General features: G+C 57.5%; 1 long non-coding RNA gene across 1 annotated transcript; it reads left to right on the forward strand.

Moving 5' to 3' along the window:
* Positions 1-6: 6 nt before the first annotated feature.
* On the forward strand, positions 7-2,278 carry LOC112551443. Its single transcript, XR_003095757.1, has 2 exons — positions 7-363; positions 993-2,278. It is a non-coding gene; the product is annotated as an uncharacterized LOC112551443 (long non-coding RNA).
* The last annotated feature ends 6,819 nt before the right edge of the window (positions 2,279-9,097 follow it).

Raw genomic sequence — 9,097 nt, forward strand, 5'->3', positions numbered from 1 at the left:
TTGGCAGGCTTGTCCCTGGGCCGGCGCGGCACCCGCCGGGAGCCTGGGCCCGGGCCCGCACAGCGTGCTGCGGGAACCCGGGCTGCCCCTGGGCCCGCGCCGCATCCCACCCCGCTGGTTTGTGGATCTGCCCCTGGGCCAGCGCCGCGTCCCGCTGGTTTGCAGGGCCCGCGTTGTCCCCGAGCCAACGTGTTGTCCCGCTAGGTTGCAGGTTGTTCGTCAGCCAGTGCAGCGTCCCGCTGGTTTGCGGGGCCGCAGGTTGTCCCTGGGCCGACACGGCGTCCCGCAGGTTGCTCCCGATCCCTTCGTTCTGAGCCGCCCCTTCCCCCGCTTGTTGCCTGTGGCAGACCATGCAGCTACCAGGTGAGTAAGGAAGGAAGATTTAATGCAACCAGCGTGCGATTCGTGGAGTGCCAGCAGAACGGGGGGTATTTCGGAGGTCCCCACCACACCGCGGAGCTCTGGGCATGCCTTGTTTCTGTCGCTACCACCTTTGCCCGCGGTAATAATTAATAACAGCAAGAACAAGCTGCATCTACCTCATTTCTGCTGTTAATAATATACAGCCGACACTTGCCCAGAGTTGGAGTTTCCCTAACTTACTGGCACGGCGTAGATAACTTACCGGTATGGCCTAGATAATGCCTCTTGTAAATGAACTTAATCTCGTGGTTGCCACGATAAGTGTGGTAGGAGCTTGCTCAACATGGTTAGGAAGCCATACTATGGATTTTAGTTTGGGCTGGGGCTGAGGCTGCCCCTGCGCGTGTGTGACGATGATACCTTTGTCATGGCCTATGCTGGGGCATTGCCTAGAGCTCCCCGTCAGGGCCACACTGCCCTTGGTAGTGGACACGCGCACATTAAAATGGTGGTGCCCACCTCAAAATCCCTGATCGGCTTTACCTGGAGCAAGCTGAGATTGAGACTTACCGTTTTTCCCGGTGAGGGTGTCCCAGCCTTGGTGGTGAACAGGCTTGCTTGGTTTCCAGAGATCTGAGAGCACTGCCTCGAACAGCCGCCGGCGACCGGAGCTGCAGAACAGACGCTGGAGTGGACGGAGAATCAAACCTGGGTGGAGGAGCTGGAAGAAGGAAGCAGCAATTAGGGGTAGTGATTAGAAGTTGGGGGGAGTCAGCTCTCACAACCTGGTAACAGGAGCGACGGACAGCAGGCGTGGGCCCCCAGGGGCCCCCAGGCACAGTTGAGGCCCCCTCGGGTACAGGTGAATGGCCCGACTCAGCTGTGTGTCTCGGCCAGCAACCAAGAAGCAGGCCTCTGCGATTCAGAGGAGAAACTCAAGCCTCATCAGCTTCCTTAGCGGAAGGCCCCCTCGCGACCCGAGCCCTCTGCAGCAATGAATGACACGCGCTTGCACAACTTGTCCACCTCGTACTGACGCAGGACGTGGCCAGTAACCTGGAGGAGGGCGAGAAGACTGTGAAGTGGGCCTGGAGAGCTTGTGCAAATCGAGCATGGGCCAAAGCGCCTCAGCTTCTGCCACTGCAGTGGTCCAGGCTCCCCAGGAGGAGGGCGAAAGCAGGCAGAGTTTTCGCCACCCAGCAAGAAGCTTTGCCCCAGCAGCGACTCCAAAGTTACAAGGGTGCAACGGAGAGGTGTAAGGAACGGAGAGGTTAAAGCACAGGGCAGATGGGGGGAAGAGGTCCTGGCCAGCAACCAAGAAGAAGGCCTCCGCAATTCAGAGGAGAAACCTAAGCTGCAGCTTCCGTAGTGGAAGGCCCCCTGCGACCCGAGCCCTTGCCGCTGCAGTGGTCATAGCTCCCGAGCACAGCTCGCTTCGTGGCCGGCAACGATTCCCCAGTTAGAAGGGAAGAAAGCCTCCACCGTTCAGGTATTACACAAAGGGGAAGCCTCAGCAGTGCTTGTGGCCAGCAACCAGGAGGAGGAAGTAATACAAGTTCAGGAACCAGGAGGTGAGCATTTCCGTCACCTGCTCGGGGAAGGAGGCAGGGAGGGTGGGTGCATAATCACCTGCCTTACGCTCCGTATCTGCTTTCTCGTCGTAAGGAATCGAACTGTAATTATAAGTCTCTATATAATAGTATATATAACATAGGTCTATATCATACAGTGGCTACATAGATATGGTGGAGGCCCAGGATGTGTGTGATGTGTGCCGGGTGATAAGGCAGATCTACTTGCTTTGAAATGCTGTGATAAGGAATTGAACCGTTACAATCATTATTATTGTACACTAAATCATCATTAATATTACTATTTCTATAAACTCTTATTAATATATTACTATTGGACTTGATAGCTGCCTCCTATTATTAGTATTACCTGTTATTATATTATAAGCCTATATCAGGCAGGATGAAAGTCAGCTCTGATGATTATGCATACTAGTTCAGCTGTTGAGAGAATGAATCCTGAAGGAAGTGTTGTCATTCTCTTCATTTTCTCTTTCTTTCTTCCCTTCTCTTTCTGCCTCTTGTCACATCGACAGGGAGCGATCAGCCTGCGGCTGGCAGTGGAAGGGGATCTGAAAACCGGAGGGAGGGAGGATTAAAAGAGCATAGGAATTTGTCCTGGTGCCTCCTGTGCACCGCACGTACCGTCCTGCACGCCCCTACGTTCCAGCAGCCCCGTTTGCAATACATTTGAACTACACAGTGCCCCGCACCCCCGACCAGAGCTGACCCTAGCAGGGTGCAGGGCAGTGGGTACCGACAGTGGCGGGCAGCGTGGCCGCCCCGGCACGGATGCAAAGGGAGCGCCACCACTCGGCGCCGCTCGCCCTGCCTTGACCCTCTACCGTTGAAACCGCTGCAGAAGGGGTCTTGTCCGGGGCGGGCGCATGCAGGAGCAAAGGCAGTGGCACCCCAGGCTTGCCCCCCAGGCCCCCACATTACACCACTGGTGCAGGGCCTTGGGCAAATTACCGTCCCCCCCATGTGCCGCCACAGCAGTGGCAGGGGAGGGGAGTGGGTGAGCGTCCGGATGCGAGGCCGGTAGTGGCGCTGAGGAGTTGCCCCGTCTGCTCTGCCCGTCTCTACGGGGCCCCCAAAGCACTGGGCCCGGGGCGGTCACTTGTATTCGTGCCCCACTAGGGACGACCCTCAGGGCACAGACAAGTGCCAGGTGTCCCTTACCAAAGGTGGCATGTAATAGCACATCGCTGCGTCCTCTTTCAAGTCGCACGTCGCAGAGGTGCAGGCATCAAATATCACTCAAAGCTTCACTGCACCCCACTTGATCAGCCTGCAGTCTTCTCAAAGCCTGGATTCGCATTGCTGTGCCCCCCCCCCCCCCAAACCTCCCTCGTCGATGCAGCGAACCCACACCCCGACCTCTGCTCCCCAAATTTATAGTGCTTGAGCGGGGAACCTCTCCCCCCCAGGCAGCCTCGTTTTGGTGTGGAAAAAAACCAGACAGTCTGGAGCACAAAAAGAAGCTGGAAAGGTTTGCAAAGTCCCTAGTTTGTGTGCAAGCAAAGTGGGTTTTAAACCCCACACCGCTCCCCCACCCACGGCCTCGCTTTGGTTTTCCAGAAGGAAGGAGAAGGCGCCTGGCGGGAAAGGAGCGCGAAAAGAATCCTGCTAAAGCGCATTTTCAAAGCTTCCGTCTAGGGAAAATGCAAGGAAGGGTTGTGAAGGGTGAGCCAAAGAGCCTGAAGGCATGAGCCCCCGCCTTTGCAAAGTGGCTGGTGGCTTGCAAAAAAGTAATTCAGTAATCCGCTGCTGCGGGGTGACACACCAGCCAGGCTTTGCAAAATGCCAGCGCTTGTGCGTTGTGACCCAGCCAGGCAGCCCCCCTGTTTACCTGTGGAGCCCCCCGTGTACCCGTGCAAGAGAGATTGCCAACCCCTGCCCCCGGCCCCACGCAGGAAGTGGCAGGACAAACGAACAGAGGGAAATGAACCCGAACAATGAATAAAATCCACCTTCGCAACCAAGCAGGGTAAGGGTGGATGTGGAGGAAGACACGGGAAGCCAGGAAACCATGAGGTTTTATTATTTGCAACCCAGTATTGCAGCAGTTACTTGGGCTTCTTTGCCGTCACCCCCCGTGACTCTGAAATGCAGCGGCACCCTCCTGGCCCTGCTGGCAGGCGTAGGGCCCCGCGGTGACCCCGCTGAGTTAGGGGGACAGGCTCCGCTGTAATTCTCCGCTTGTCTTGCAGAGAGGCAAGGTGAACGTACTGACTTCCCTTTCGGGCGTCATACCCGTTTATTGAAGTCGTTCTGCACGCTCTGAAAGGCATCCTTGCAAGGGTCGTGTGACCTCTGATTCAGCACGGGACTCCTCGACCACGTCTTTCAAATCCCGCATGGTGTCTCACGCTCGCTCGAGGATGGCATCCTCCTTACGCAGTGACTCACGGAGCAAGCCGCGTTTTCAAAAACGTTCCAGAAACATCTATAAAACAATTCACAACACACCGCCAAAAGCCGCATGTGGCATTACACAGATTGATGGTGCACCTGGGCAGGGAATGGGAGGGTTGAAATGGGAACCCCACCTTGGAAACTGTATGAAGATCCATAGGGCTGGGCATGCTGGGAAATGTAGTCCAAAATAAAACAACCAGGAAAAAAAAAAGCCAGAGCTCGCCACCACCATCATCATCATCGACAGCAATTGCCAATCGACCGGACGGCAACAAACGCCCGCCCGCCCGCCCGCTATGCTTATGATATAGCAGTTATCACAGCAGCTATAGTTAATGAAAGAAAAAAACCAACCATATACTTGTACCACGGTGGGATGGGAAGGGAAAGGAACGGGCGGGGAGGATTCACACGGCTTGTCTTTGGGATCGCGTACTGATGGAGAGAGACTGGACCGACCGAGCATAGGCGGGTGCAAGGGCCAAGGATTTGGGGGTGACCATGCCCAGGGGAGACTCCCAGTGAGAGTCCGGGGGTGGTGGTTCACATGCGTTAGGAAAGACGTTGCAGGGGGTAAGTTGGTATTTGACTCCCTCAACTGAAATCTGGGGGGAATGACACACGGGGGCTTAACTCGCTTGAAAGCGCCGTTCGTGCAAACAAAAATGTGCCGCACCAAAAAAAAGTCGCGTTAACATTTTCAGGTGGTCTGTATTAATGCCCGTGTCATCCACACACGCTCAAAGCTACCTGAGAACAGCGGAGGCTCTCACCTTCATGCACGTATGAGAGATCAATAAAAGTCTGCTTTCGTGGCGTGGGCGATGCAGAAGGTTATAAATGGAGACGGCAGAGACTTGGCTGGCTGGATGTTTTCAGATAAAGAGTCCAGTCTCGACGGAGGCAACTAGAACGGAGCAAATTTATCACAGCTGACAGTTTATTTGAGGAATTTCTCCTCCTCTCCTGCCTCCAAACAGACGTGGCTTCTTCCTTTTGTTACTGTGGCTTCATGCCAACCTGTGTCAGCCCACAGGTGGGTATGCCCGCGGCGTCCAATACCCGCCGAACACCTTGTGGGACTGGTCAGCTAAAGAGAAGGCAGGGTAGAGATGCACCTTATGGACTAAGTCAGCTGCATAGACTGCCCTGAGAAGAGCTCGGGGGCCATTTCAATCCGGTAGTGCTACTTCTGCTCTCCAGGTGGCTCACGGTGAAACCCGTGGTGCTTTGAGCCACCGGGCACGTCTGACACGAGCATGCCTGCCGACGCACGATCGCACTAGTGCTTGTGACCCTTTCTCTCTCTCTGAACTTTGTCATGAATGAATCTCTCGTGTCAATATTTGCAGAAGCCGGAAGGATCACAACTGCTGCTGATGCCGATTCATTGATTTCCTTCAAACAAATGATCCCCCTTCCATGCCTGTGCAGACGTCAGCCGTCTCCCAAAGCAAAGCTGTTCAAATGGGAAACGGACCGGGGCGCAGAAGAGCGTTTCAGGGGGGCTTCAAGGGAAGGAGGGGAGAGGTTGGCACCACAGGAGGGACAGGGAAGCGTTCTGTTAAACACACGAGGATGGGGACGCCATGCGCAGGGACCCTGCTAGTGTGTCAGGAATAAATAAAAATAGCCGGGGGGCAGGACACGCGCAGGGACTAGGCACTGACTCGTGGTCTCGAGAAGGTAACGTGGTGCTGTGCCCCCCTCCTCATCCTGCCAGAACAGGGCATTCGGTGCGATCGGGAGGCTTCAGGGAACAGCCCCCACCGGCAGGTCGCTCCATGCCTTTCCTCTGGCCACGGACGGCTGGTCCGGCCCGACACGGCAACTGGCTTCTGGTGCGGCAGGGAGCCTCGACGCCGCAGAGCGACGATGGCAGGACGTGGGCACGGAGGTGGAAGGAGGGAAGGTGTCGAGCCAGGGCCGGGCGGACTGGCGGCAGTGGGAAATGTCAGGCAGGCACGGGCGCCTCTTCCAGGCCCCTTCCTTCTCCATGGACCCACGCTGCGGAGGGGCTGGGGCTGCCCGTCCGTGTCGTGCCCCGCTGCGCGCTCTCCCCACAGCCGCCTCCGAGCTCTGATCTCAGCCACTATTGCTCCTCCTCCTCCGGGCCCAGCTCCATCTTCCTCCCACACGCTTTCGGTGTCGCCAGTCTTCTCGCTCTGCTCTGACTCGGTGTCTGTCTGCTCCTCGACCCCAGATGCACGTGAACCGCTGTGGGGCCGTGTCCGACCGCAGCGGGCACGTGGAGGGGCAAGGCCCTGGCTGGCCAGGCCACCCCCTCGTAGCAAAGCACTGAAGCCCATGCGTACTTTGTGGTGCATGCTTCCTTCCCGGCTTACCTCGGGGGAGATGCACGGGGGTGACCCCCGTGCCCGCAAAGAAGCACGCGGGGGCTGCAGGGAGGCCAGCGGGATGTGCCCAACTCCCACCGAAGCTGATGGGAGTTTTGCTGCTGATTTGAATGGGAATAGGGCTGGGTCCTTTGCTGCCACTTTTCAGAGCTGTGTGGGTGTGTTTCGGGGCAACTTGCACAGTTTCCTGCTTGCCGATTGCCACAACATTTGCAGGAGCTTTTCCCCAGCTGGTTTGGAAGGATTGGATTGGTTTCTAGTTTTTGGGAGGTGGGGAAAACCCCACAAACCAAACAACTCCAGCCACAGCAGGGAGCGTACTTCTCCATCCCACTGCCCCGTGACAGCTGAGGGGCCTTATCTCACACTTTCCAGCATGCAAATTGCCTCTTGGCTGACTTGGAGCGTGGAAAGCTTCAGCCCGGGAAGGAGAGCTCTGCCCCAAGTCACCAGCACGTGAACTGGAGCTGGTGCGCAGCAGCTCTCCCCGGCGTGCAGGCGCACAGCTCTAGAGCAGGGATCCTTGACCAGGGTGCCTTGAGATCTTCCCAGAGGTGCCACGGGGTGCCGCACGGTGCTAGCACTGATCGAGAGTTCAAACAGAAATCCAGGGCCTGATCTGAGTTCTTTGCAAGAGAAAAACTTCTCTGTTATCTTTCCGTAGGCAAAAAAAGAGTGAAAACAAAGAGCTGGTGTTCTCCAAGGGGTGCTTCGAGTCTAAAAAGGTTGAGAGCCGCTGCTGCAGAGGAAGTGAGTCCTCTCCTGCCCCTCTTTTATCTTGGCTGACCCCTCCTGTCTCCCACTGGCTGGGTGGATCTGGTTTTCTACGGTGCGAGGGTGCGCAGAGCCTTCGGATGGGCCAGGGTGCAGAGCGCAGCCCCGAGCAGTGACGTCAGGCCTGGCTTTGATCCCAAGAACACACAGTGCATTCGAGGCGGCAGGCTGCACCTCTCCACCCCACTGCTCTTCTCCAGGGGACCAGTTCAGAGCCTTGTTTGGATCTGGGTCTGCCCGGATTGCAGCATCAGCGACCAGCAGCTTGCGCAGCCAGGGCTCAGGTTTAGCCGTCCAGGGTGCATCACGGTCCCACTGGTTTTCTAGCCCTGCTCCACACTGTCTTTTCCAGTGAAGTAGGGGTGGCTGCAAGGGCCCAGTACTTCTCCATCCCTTCTCCAGGGATGAGTGCAGTCACTCATCCCTCCCCATCACTTGCCCTGCTGTCTGCTGGGGAGGGGTAGGCAGGTCCCCCGGAGCAGGAAGGGGGCAGCTAACCCCCCCCCCACCACGGCACGGTTCTCCGCAGGCTCAGGCAGACGTCACAGGGATGCTCACTGCATTGCTACCCGGCTGCCTTCAGCTCCGCAAGGGCTAGACGCGTCCTTTCTCAATGACTGGACACCACAACTCTGCAGGAGCACTTTGGATACAGAGCTGGTCCAATAAAAGAGATCACCCTAAGAAATCCTTGCCCCTCACATCGTTGCTGGGCCATCACGGTTACAACATCACTCTTCCGGTACCTTTTTCAATGCAAGCAGGGACTGCGATGTAATCACGACCCGGGGCCGGGGCTGTAGGCATAGGCTCACAGTGCCTTTATCCTCTCCGGGACCTCGGTGTGGAGTTCCCTGGAGCAGCCCCTCGTGCATGCAGGCAGCCCCAGTGCAGCGCACAACAGCAGCAGCTGCCCTTTGCCTCCTGCAGCGGTTGTGTCGGGGCAGCTGTGGGGGTCGGGACGGGAGCAGATCCCACCGGCAGCGAGGTCAGATGCCTTCAGAGCAGGACACTTAGCCGTGCTCAGCACAGCGCGCCCCAGCTCAGCGCTCCCAGGAGGGGAAGGTCCTGCCCCACCACTTGCAACCTGCTGTTCCCCAATCCCCGCGTGACGTGCTTAAAGTTAGACACGTGCCTAAGTGCTTTGCTGGGCCAGAGCCTACGTGACCGGCAGACCCCGGCAATAGGCCTGTGTGAAGCGGCTAGTATTCGCTTCAGATTTGGATTCGGTGGACAGTGATTCAATTCGGTGATTCGAATCACTGTCCCGATTCGATTCAGCTGAATCTTGTTTGGAGATTCGGCTGCTGCTGAATCTCCGAATGAGCCAGGCCCTTCGCCTGCCCCTCTCCCAGCCTGGCAAGGGCTGCCCCGCCAGCCCCAGCGCCCGGCACTTGGGGGAACCCCCCCCCCCAACTCACTGGGTGCTGCCGGATGGGGGTGGGGGGGCGATCCCTGCTGCCCCCCACTACCCCACACTGTGGCCCCCTGACCTGCCCCTCGCTCCCCAGGCCCCCATGGGTGCCCCGCCTGGACCAGCTCCGGCCCTTTAAGAAAAAAACCCTGAAAAAGCCCGCACTCACCGCTCCTGCCGGCAGGGGGGGGTCCCCA

The sequence above is a fragment of the Alligator sinensis genome, unplaced genomic scaffold (assembly GCF_000455745.1).
Source record: "Alligator sinensis unplaced genomic scaffold, ASM45574v1 scaffold407_1, whole genome shotgun sequence".
In the NCBI taxonomy this organism is placed as follows: Eukaryota; Metazoa; Chordata; order Crocodylia; family Alligatoridae; genus Alligator; species Alligator sinensis.